Source organism: Chelonoidis abingdonii, chromosome 2, assembly GCF_003597395.2.
Source record: "Chelonoidis abingdonii isolate Lonesome George chromosome 2, CheloAbing_2.0, whole genome shotgun sequence".
NCBI classification, from domain to species: Eukaryota; Metazoa; Chordata; order Testudines; family Testudinidae; genus Chelonoidis; species Chelonoidis abingdonii.
In genome coordinates this window covers 302,519,535-302,530,772 of record NC_133770.1, presented here as the reverse complement: position 1 = coordinate 302,530,772, position 11,238 = coordinate 302,519,535, and positions in this window count along the sequence as shown.

Genomic DNA, 11,238 nt, shown 5'->3' with positions numbered 1-11,238 from the left:
GCTAGCTCTAATTGATACCGGAGCTGCTGTCTCTTTAATGAAAACCGCTCCTCAGGCAGGGGAGAAAGTGAAGCGAGTCACTTTTAAAATCTTTTCAGGGAAAGCCAAGTACAGGCTGGGAATGGGCACAGGTCCCATTTTCAATACAAGGTTTTAAAACAAAAGGGAACTTAATTCAGACCCCTGACATGACTGACAAAATTATTTTAGGAGCAGATTGGCTATATCATAACAACATAATAATCAATTTACCTGGGGGCATATTATGGAAACTAGAAATCCCCTCTGACTGCTCCGAACAGGGAAAGCAGGATCTCATTGTAACCAAAGGGGGAGGTAAACTTGTTGCTGCTCTCACTACAGAGCAAGCCGAGGAGTGGCACTCAGAATTCCTCAAGGTCTGGACACAAAGTAAAACAGCCTGTGGAAAGATCAATGCCTGTGTTAAAATTGTAAGTGAATTGGCACCCCCTCAAAAACAATATCCCTACCACAGGAAGCAGAAGCCCAACTGATACAGACTGTACAGGACTTGGAACAACAGGGAGTTATTATAAAAACTAACTCTCCTTTTAACTCTCCCGTGTGGCCAGTTTTAAAGGCAGACAGGAAATCCTGGCAGTTAACTATAGACAGATTAAGAAAGGGTCTGTATCCATGGCCCCAATTGTATCAGACATGACACAGGTTATACAGAAAATACAAGCCACCTCCAAATACTTCTCACAGATCGATTTGGCTAACTGCTTTTTTGCCATACCCCTACACCCAGAGTCCCAGGATTGGTTTGCATTCACCATAAAACACCAACAATTTATGCTTTGCCGACTACCACACGGTTTTCAAGATTCCCCCACTATTGCACACCGACATGTAGCAGATAAGTTGGATCGTCTAAACCAGCAGGAAAAATCATTTGTCTTCTCCTATGTCGATGATATTATGATTTTTGGGGACACCAGGGAACAAGTACAGAAACTTACTGAAAATGTTTTGGCATTAATCCAAGAAACAGGGTTTAAGGTAAATTTAGAAAAAGCACAACGGGTGCAACCACAGGTCACTTACTTAGGTATAGTGATCGGGAAGGAGAGGAGGCAAGTGGATCAGCACAAGGTGAAAGCATTACTGGATATGTCCGCCCCTACAGATGTGCACTCTTTACGAGTTCTGCTGGGTGGGTTCAATTTCCTACGGCCGCATATCTATAAATATGCAGAGATCACACTTCCCTTATGGAAGTTACTAAAGAAAAAGACACAGTGGAAATGGGGACCAGAACAAGAGTCCGCCTTAAATACCTTAAAGCAAAGGCTGTCACAGCCCCGGCTTTACGCTTCCCTGATGAATCAAAGCCCTTCGTTATCAGGCTAGCTGCAAATGAGGTTGCATTGGCAGCTACTCTCTTACAAAACAAGGAAGAAGGCAAACTAGAGCCGGTAGCATATGATTCTAAAAAACTTCAAGGTGCTGAGCTGAATTTTGACCCTTGTGAGCAAGAATGTTTAGCAGCTGTTTGGCCAATCCAGTCCTTTGAACCTCTCATGAGCCGGTACCGCACCTACCACAATTCAAAGTATTCATATTCCCCTCAAATATATCTTATCTGGCAAACTGATCGGGAGTAAGGTCTCCAATCCACGCATGGCTCAATGGACCCTCATCCTGGTCAACAGAGGGGTTCTTACCGAAACAGTAGCTAAACCTGATTTATTGACTCATGCTGTAATTGAAAAAGGGACTAAGCGTGAATGTCCCAAGGTTACTTTAGAACAAAGAATTGCACTGGTGGAGGCACCCCACTTAAGAGATTTAGACACAGCAGGGCAGGAGAAGCATATCTGGTTTACTGATGGCAGCTCGGTAGTAATTAAAGGGAAATGATGTATTAAATATGCTGCCATAAACCTAGAGGAGGAAGTGATTCAAGGGCATTTGGGTCATGGCTCAGCGCAACATGCGGAGCTCCAGGCCGTATATCAAGTGTTAAAGTTCTACAAAACCTCTCCCAGACCAATCTCTATCTACTCAGGCAGTGATTTTTGCGTGAAAGGCAGGCAGGATTGGCTGTTTGACTGGCAGCGCAATCACTGGGAGGGAGCACATGGGAAGGAGCTAGCGGACCTAGACAGGTGAAGGTGGATCCGTGCTTGGGTGACAAGAAGCCCCAATCAGTTAAAAATCCGGCACGTTAAAGCCCACAGCAGAGAGCTAAGTCCCAAAGCCACGTGGAACAGCCCAGCCAATGCCATCACCCAGCAGCAGAACCTAGCGGTTTAACTAGAAGCCAGACCCACGGTAGCGAGCTCATGTCTGATACTCTAGCGATGTCAGTAATCATTGCAGCCGAACTCCGGGACAGACGGAACGGCAGGAGCTGCTTAGCGTGGCACGTCAGTTCATGAATGAGGAGATAGCAGGGACCTTCAGAAGGCTAAGGCAGGTAGCAGACTGGGAAGGGGTGGAGGATGATGTAAAAACATGGGTGCCAAATTGTGTGAACTGTGCAAAGGACAAAGCTCGTCCCCTGCACTGGCAACCAACGATGCACCAGAAAAGGGTGGGACCATGGCACAGAATACAGATGGATTTTACTGATAAGTTGCCTAGACGTAAAGAAGGGATTCCAATATTTGTTGGTTATTATAGACTCATTTTCAGGATGGGTGGAAGCATTCCCCACTAGGGATAACAGTGCTAGGACTGCAGCTAAAAAGCTCTTCACTGAAGTGCTGTGCAGATATAGAACCCCGGAGGTTACAGACTCAGAGAATGGAAGTGCATTTGTGGGGCGAATTTTCACAATGATGTTACAAGCCCAAGGGATCACCCAGAAACTCCACGTCCTGTACTGACCCCAGTCCTCTGGCCAGGAGGAAAGGAGGAATCGCACCATTAAAGAGGCACTGCGAGAAGGAGTAAACCGTACTGGTAAGGACTGGCCTGAGAAACTACTTCTAATCTTAGCTGCCATTCGCAGTAGTGACAGGCTGAGAACTCAGGCCTGGCCTACATACGCGTTTAAACCGATTTAACGCTGCACCCGTCCACACTATGAGCCCCTTTATATCGATATAAAGGGCTCTTTAAACCGGTTTCTGTATCCTCCCCGACGAGAGGAGTAGTGCTGAAATCAGTATTGCCATGTCGGATTAGGGTTAGTGTGGCCGCAAATCAATGGTATTGGCCTCCGGGCAGTACCACAGTGCACCATTGTGACACTCTGGACAGCAATCTGGAACTGATGCACTGGCCGGGCAGACAGGAAAAGCCCGTGAACGTTTGAATTTTCATTTTCTGTTGCCAGTGTGAGCTCTGATCAGCACGGTGTGGTGATCAGTCAAATTCCAAAAAGAGCCCCAGCATAGACCTACTGGAGATACTGGATCTGATGCTGTATGGGAAGACAAATCTGTTCTATCAGAGCTCTGTTCCAGAAGACGAAATGCAAGCATTTAAAAAAAATCTCCAGCTTATGATAGACAGAGGCACAGCACAGAGCTGTGTGACAAGCGTAATGGAAGCCAAAGAAAAATGGATGCTCATGGGAGGAGGGATGGGTACTGAGACTCAGCTATCACCAGTCCCGCAGTCCGAAAAGCTTTGCATTCTTGCTGAGCCCAAGCTGTAGGGTCAAACACATTTTCCGGGGTTAGAGTATAGCTCGTCATTTACCCCTCCGCCCCCATGAAAGAAAAGGGAAAAAATGTTTCTTGACTTTTCATGTCACCCTATTGTCACTGAATCTGCTGGTAGCGTGATGGTGCGGCAGTAAGAGCAGTATCCGCTCCGCTCTTCCTCCCGGTGCAGAAGGTACAATAGCTTGATAGCTGGTGAGTGCTGCCTGCTGGCTCAGGTGAGGCCGGCCGGAGGCTCCTGGTAAAAATAGGAATGACTCCGTCATTCCCCAGTAGATGGTACAGAGATGCTGGTAACCTCCTCATCATAGCAACTGGGGCTGAGTCCATCAGCCCCTCCCTTTCATGTGTAAAGAAAACAGATTCTTACTGCCTGGACTATCATAGACGCGGGATGCTGGGCTCCTCTCCCCACACGCTTAATGTCTCTGCCTGGACTAATAGCAGTTGTGAGCTGCCTCCCCTCATTATCTCATCTAACAAGTCATGTTTCTTATTCCTGCAATTTTATTACTTCATCAGACAAATGGGGATACTGCCAGGACGTAGCCCAGGAAGTTGGGGAGCAGGGAAGCAACGGTGGGTTGTTGCAGAGATCCCCGGTGAATGGCATGCACTCATCATTTCTGCGGAATCTGACACAAACAGCTCTGCTCTCTGGTCTCTGATACACTGGGTCTCTAGTACACTTGCCCATATTCTAGGCAGGACTGACTCTATTTTTAGATACATAAAGGAGGCATTGGACTCAGAAGTCATTCCCATTTTTGCCTTTGCGCCCCAGCCCACTCGCCAGGGCACCTATGAACAGCAGCACGTACAGAACAACAATAACTCATCTCCCAATGGTGCAGCAGATGTAAGAATGACTGCATAACCATCACTGCTGTCATGCAAAGCAAATGAAGCTTGCTGTGTAGTCTGCAGTATTGCCTCTGTCAGCGGCATCCTACACGTACGGACAGAAAAAAAAGCTGATGGGCTCATGGTTGCCGTGCTATGGCGTCTGCCAGGAATCCAGGGAAAAAGGCCATGAAATGATTGTCTGCCGTTGCTTTCCCGGAGGAAGGAAGGAATGATGACATTTACCCATAACCACCTGCGAAAATGATTTTTGCCCCATCAGCCACTGGGCTCTCAACCCAGAATTCTAAGGGGCGGAGGAGACTGCAGGAGCTATGGGATAGCTATGGAATAGCTACCCACCGTGCAACGCTCCGGAAATCAACGCTAGCCTCGGACCATGGACGCACACAGCCGAATTAATGTGCTTAGTGTGGCCGCGTGCACTCGACTTTATACAATCTGTTTTACAAAACCGGTTTATGTAAAATTGGAATAATCCCGTAGTGTAGACGTACCCTAAGATCCAGCTACACCAAATTCTTTTTGGACAACCAACGAAGTTAATGATTGATCCTGAACATTTTACTATACATCCAGAGGATTGATCATCCTACAGCCACCCCAAATGATTATTTCCAATGGCTAAACCAATTACAAGAGGATAAAACCACATTACAGTACAGGAACAATCAGGCTATTGAACATATGAATGAGAAAATGCAAAAACAAAGAACCAATGAACCCACTTTATGGGAAGTTGGAGATCGAGTAATATATTTAAAATTGGGTAAGAAGGATCACACCTTAGAATCTAAATGGATAGGTCCATAATCCATAGCTGATCGTCTCAGCCCTCTGGTACCACATTGAGAAAGATGGTAAACTTAAATGGGTCCACGTATCCCAGATCAAACTGTTTTCTTAATAGCATGTTCTTCATCCCTTCTAGGTATCACCGTCTTCGAATCCCTTATAAGGAATCTGGAGAGCTTCAGCTGATTGCCTCCAACCGGAATACTGGTATCATAAACTAGTCAATAATTTTATTTCCCTCTCACAAACTGCGCAAGCGTGTACAAGAGAACACCAGTGGAAGCTGATTGAAGGACATAACAAAAATGTTACTATTTTGGGGATTCCTGGCACAATTATTCACCTTGGGAACATCCAATGCTCATTGGGGGATCCAGTGGTTTAATTTTACCACTGGAAACCAGATCCAAATTGTACCAATATCTAACCATACGTTACATGGACCCCTTGAACTACTTACATTACATGTCTGGGTAAACATCACACCTTATGACCATGATTGTATATTTGAGGTTAGCTCACCTACCCAGCCTATAGTAGATTACAATCATCCTTGTCACCCCGTCCTCCCTGGATACCATACATTTCCACCCTTTAAACCAGGACCCCTAGAGACTTGGACAATAACAGTATGGGTGAATGAAACCAAATTAGTAGGAAGTACAACAGTACTGTTTTTAAATAGTCCACAACCCATAAAAGTGCCCTGTCCTCATTTGCTTAAGATGCAGCCTCCCATAGATGCACAAGTGGCACCATTAATTGTAACCTTACACCTGTCAATAAACTGGACCAGGAATAATTTAACTCTAACTCGGCCAGAATGTGTACACTACAGCTCCCCCGTTTGAAGCATGGTTCAAATCCTTACAACCAGAACATCCCTTCCCTCGCCAGCGACGAGGGATAACAGACACCTTGTTAGGAGATCTAGGAGCAGGGACTGGAATTCTAAATTTGGTAGATCTAGAAGCACTGAAAAATAAGGCCAGTGTGGTAGAAACATTGCGTCATACTATTGTACAAGGGCAAGAGCACCAGATCGCTGAATTGGTACAAACTGGGGCAGACACAATGAATTTGCAATGGCAGACGTGGGAACATGTTAACCAGGCATTCTGGGCTCAATATGCCACCACGAGGGACATAACGAACAAAACGGCGTTAGCTTTGTGGTGTTCCGAACAACAACTATTCGCTGTTATGCTGCCAGAAAGGGAGATGGACTGGGTACGAGCTAAAGACATGACAGTCTTAACTCCTCTGCTGACAAAACATGAAAATAACTTTTCTTCCCTTATGTTTCTGGATGGTACAAGGCCCTGGAATCAAATGGACACACACTGACCCTCATGGGGCACATCACTATACAAGTAATATGGGTCTAACCCCACAAATAAAAAAGCAGCAGAGAATCCTGTGGCACCTTATAGACTAACAGATGTTTTGGATCATGAGCTTTCGTGGGTGAATACCCACTTCATCTGATGCATGTAGTGGAAATTTCCAGGGGCAGGTATATATATATATGCTAGCAAGCAAGCTAGAGATAACGAGGTTAGTTCAATCAGGGAGGATGAGGCCCTGTTCTAGCAGTTGAGGTGTGAAACCCAAGGGAGAGAAACTGGTTTCTAGTAGTTTGCAACATTCACAGTCTTGTTAACCGAGCTGATGGGTCAAATTGCAGATAGATTTGAAGCTCAGCAGTTTCTCTTGAAGAACAACCAAGAAAGAAACCAACAGACTCCTGGCATCACATACAGCCCCCGCTTAAAACTCCCTCCAAACGCACATCCAGGATCTACACCACATCGCTGGACCAAATGATCACACTTTCACAGCCTGGGTGGCAGCCAATCCTTGCCCAGACTCATAAGCTCATCGACTCATAGTCAGAAGGACCATATGATCATACTAGTCTAGCCTCGCTGCGACAAGGCAGTCCACAAAAAACCCTGCCATACACATTATAACACCCGAACCCATGATGAGTTAATTGAAATCCTCAAAATTATGATCTGAGAACCTCAAGCTGCAGAAATCCCAGCAAGCGACCATCCACCGCTCGCGAGGGAAAGGCGAAAATCCAGGCCTCTCCCATCCGCCTGGAGGGAAAATCCTCCGACCCAAATAGCGATCAGACTAAAACCCTGAGTGTGGGCAAGACTCACAGCCCCAGCCCAAGAAGAATTCTCTGCAGTACTAGTTCCACCCTCACAACATCCCCTCACAGACACTGAGCAACTATTGCCCGATAATCCCAAGATCAAGTTGCCATATTAACTTCCCATTCATAACATCCCTCCATATACTTTCAACTTAGTCTTAAAGCCGATAAGTCTTTGCCCCCATACTTCCCTTCGAACTGTTCCGAGATCTCCTCCCTAATGGTTAGAAACCTTCGTCTTAATTTCAAGTCTAAATTCCTATACTCGTTGTACCATTCGTCCTCGTGCCTACATTAGTTACTAAATTATAAATAATTCTCTCCCTCCTAATGTTAATCCCCTTGAATATTTATATAGAAGCAGCATATCCCCCGGAGCCTTTTTTTGGGCCAGGCTAAACTAAGCCAACTCTTTGAGTCTCCTTTCATAAGGCAGATTTCCATTCCCTCGGGATCATCCTAGAGCCCGCTCTGAACGCTGTTCGTTTGATTCATTGCCTTCTTAAACATGGGAACACCAATGACTAGCAACAATATTCCAGTGGGTCTCACCACGCCGTATATAACGGCACTAACACCTCTTCTCTTGCTGAAATACTCGCCAGATGCATTCCTAAACGATTTGCTTTTTTACATCCACATTCGCATTGCGGCTCATATCCCTGCATCAACCAATACCCAAGGTCCCTCTCTCCATCGCTTCACACTGATGTTCCCAACGTATATTAAAATTCTTATTATTAAATCCCTAAGTGCATGACACTTGCACTTTTCACTATATGATTACTCACTATTACTATTATCAGTTACAAGTGTCCGATTTACTGACAGTTCCCGGCTTCCTTCTTAGCAACACCCCCAGCTTCGTGTCATCCGCAAACTTTATTAGCCAAATTCCCGCTCTTTGATGCCAGGTCAGTAAAAAAGTTAAAATCATTGGTCCAAAACCGATCCTTGAGGGACCAGTTTGGCTGTTTTACATCAGGGATCTGAAATATTAAGAGTATCTGCACAAGCAGAACAAATCACGACGCACCATTGGTCTGATATTATAAAGGGATGGTCCCCCTCTGCTCTTCAACTTTAACAATTCTGTTACATCCAATTGTTGTTTTCTTTATTCTGATCAGTTTAATGTTCATTATAATGTGTGGTGGGTGCTGCTGGATGAAAAGGCTGTACTTTAAGCTAAAACCACAAGCTCACCTGGTTTCCCAATATGTAGCCTTAAAACAATTACATAAAGTGTGACCCATTCAGTACCCCTGGATTGAAGGGTCAAAAGGGGGACAACGTAGAACTGATGTGAATGAAATTGTTTTCAGTTATTCACTGTATCAATGTAACTTCTGGTCATCATTTCATTACACTTGCCATTTTGCCTACATTGTAACTTCTGTGCACTATTGTAATTCAAAACCCATTTTAAAATGCTTACTCCATTTTGTGGAAGGTTTGGGCTGCAGCCTCCATTTTTGCAAGCCCTGCTGTAATTTTATTAGTCTAGTTGAGATGGGTGACTGAGGCATGTATGGGTGATAGAATCAACCCCCAGCCCCAGCCAGTCCTGATGAGATAAAGTTCAAATACCACCGGCTGAAGACCTAGACAACAGCCCTAAACAAAGTAAGAAGCATCCACCCTCAAAAGAACAGGACAAAAGAACAACAGAAGGAAGATCAAAGCCAGGTCCAAGGCTGAAAGTCACACCTGCAGTTGACGGGTGATCAATCCAAACCCAAAGGCAGCGTGACACAGCAAGACCTATTGACTTTGAATCCAAACTAAAAGCCTGTAAAAAAGAAGGGTGAGATGAGAGACTTTGGGTAACTGTTCCACTATCAACATCAAGGGGCATCGGTGCCCCCGCCAGAGACCCGGCTCCTCCTCCTGCTCAGCTTTCCTGGCCAGTTAGCTGCCATGAGCTCCGATCCCCAGCTGCGAACTCAAGCCACAATTGGGACTGGTAACTATGCAGCAGCTGCAGAACATTGGGCGGGGGGTGTGTGTGAGTGAATGCATATAAGTATTAAGGTATTTGCTAGTAGTTCTAGATCATAATAAATGTGATATCTTTGTCTTGACCCCTAAAACGATCCTGTGTAGTTTTCTCTGTACAACACTGGGCCTCGCTAAACATGCCCATGCTCAGCCCCCGCCAGCACCGGAGCAGCACCCCTCCTGGTAATGTGGGGCGCCAAAACATCCCCGACCGCCCAGGTGTTGTAAGCACTGCTCTCGTTGACCGTGAGTCGGGGCAGAGGCTGGGAATGCCCCAGCGTCCTGCCTCCCAGCCCACTGCCGCTGGCATTAGTGTCCAGGTGCCCACAGGCTTTGCAACAGTCGGGCTGGGTTTAAAAGTCAGGCCATTCCCTTACCAGGCAAGGCCCGAGTGTGGTGTCTCCATGCCAAGATGGAGGTGATGGCACCTCCCACCACCCATAGCCTCCGCTCTCTTACCCTGCCTTCACTGTCAGCCTCCCACCGTTATCCAGCACCCGTCCCCACTTGTCCGGAGCCCCCATCCCGCCCACATGCTGTACCGCACTGACCCTCTGGGACACCTCAAAGCAGCTGGGCTCTGGGCCCTTGGCCCCGCTGCGCCGCAGGTCAGTACCAGGGCCAGTAGCACTCATGGGGAGACGCAGAACCACAGTGCTGCTGTTGGTCGGGGACTGCGTGCCAGCAGGTGTGGGTGGCCATCAGTGCAGTCCCTGGTTCAGGCCCTTGGCAAGCCCTTTACTGGCAGTGGCTTACCGACTGACGGGGGAGCAGCCCCGAGCCAGGCTGCGCAGGGAACTAGGTGGGAGTTCTGGGACCCGACTCCCTAACAAGGGGCAGGGCGGCCATTGCTGCTGACTAAGGCTTGGCCTGGCTCCTACTGCCCGCTGGGGCCCCTCAGCCTGGTGTTTCATGGCACTGAGCTGGCGTGGGGCCATTGGCCCTGGCCCTAGAGCCTGGTGGGTGTGCTGCCTGCTCGCCATAGCCCTGCAGCATTTCCCTGGCCTGGCATCCTTCCCAGAAGCCCCCGTGCTGCTGGCCACAGCCCTGCCCTGGGCTTCACTGGCTGGGGGGGGGATCAGGGGAGTGCACACCCCCCAGCAGCCAAAGGGAACCCCTAGTAAAGAGCCAGGCAGCAACCTGGGGAGGGCACTGGCCTGGTGCCCCCGGCTGGGGGGGTTTCAGCACCGGAGCCCTCCTATGGGCTAATGTCTGGGGGTGGGGGAGTGGGGTGCTGGCTGTTCTTGCTGGGAGGTTGGTTGAAGGGGTTCTTGGTGTCTGGGGGGAGTTTAGCCCTGAGGGTTTTTTGGGGGGGAGGCATTTGGCCCTGAGGTGTCTGGGGGGGGGATGGCTTTAGGGGGTTCTATGCATGGGGAGGTGGTGTTTGGCCCTGAGGGGAATCGGGGGTATGGGTGGGACTGAGCCTGAGGGGATGTGGGAGAGGAGAGTTGGGCACTGGGGGGCCTCTGTGGACAAGGGGTGGAGTGTGGCCCTCAGAGATTTATGGGGTGTGGGGGAAGGATTGGGCCTGTCTGCCAGAAGCTGGGAATGGCCCACAGGGGATGGATCACTTGGTGATTCCCTGTTCTGTTCACTCCCTCTGGGGCACCTGGCATTGGCCACTGTGGGCAGACAGGACACTGGGCTGGATGGACCTTTGGTCTGACCCGGTACGGCCGTTCTTACGTTCAGAGTTTGGCCATGAGGGGACCCATGAGGGGCTGGGCCCAAGGGGTTTCGGGAGGGAAGGAGAAGCTTGGCCATGAGGGGACA